The sequence below is a fragment of the Pteropus vampyrus genome, unplaced genomic scaffold (genome assembly GCF_000151845.1).
Source record: "Pteropus vampyrus isolate Shadow unplaced genomic scaffold, Pvam_2.0 Scaffold77, whole genome shotgun sequence".
NCBI lineage: Eukaryota > Metazoa > Chordata > Mammalia > Chiroptera > Pteropodidae > Pteropus > Pteropus vampyrus.
The window spans coordinates 161,577-162,319 of record NW_011888858.1 but is presented as its reverse complement, the minus strand read 5'-3'; positions in this window follow the sequence as shown (position 1 = coordinate 162,319).

Genomic DNA, 743 nt, shown 5'->3' with positions numbered 1-743 from the left:
GGAATAACAGTGAGGTGTGGGGAGAAGCTGATTTGGACAAAGACCTTTAAGGTCATTCACATCTTCATCTTCCTTTCTTAAGGACAGCAAAGCACCAGTCTCTTCTACACTAAATCACTGAAATCTCTTAGAGGAATTTAAAGCTTGTTAAGAGAAAACATTGTTCATCAAAGAAGCTAAGAAGTTAGGCAAAATTGTGTTAGAAGAGCAAAAGCCAACACTGTGAATCAGGCAAGTTCAAGTAGTGTTTCTGTTGTTAAGGCAGTGTCTTCCTCATAGAAAACTTTAATATTTGATGGTACAACTTTGGCCTTTGAATATCATATACGAATGCTTTTGAAGCATATTTCTGACATCATCCCCCTATAAAATGTAGTTAAAATTTAGTTTTAAATAGTATCAAGATAATACCTTAAATCACTTTGCTACTGAAGGAAGTAACTTTTTTTTCCCCCTTTATATACTAAAGAAATGATGTGGTATTTTTTGTTTATTTGTTTGTTCATTGTTTTTAAAGATTTGCTTTGAGAAATTTTTGTTCTGCCTTTTGTACTGCCTATTAAGATGTAGCTGTTACCTCATGGTGTGACATGTCCTTACAGGGAATAGTGACCACAGCTATCAGATCTAAACAAGCCAGATTTCAGACCATGAATTCAGCATAACATAAAAAAAAAAAAAAAAAAAGTTTTAGGATTATATACATAATATAAAGTTTGGGAGGTTAATATGTTCTACTACTT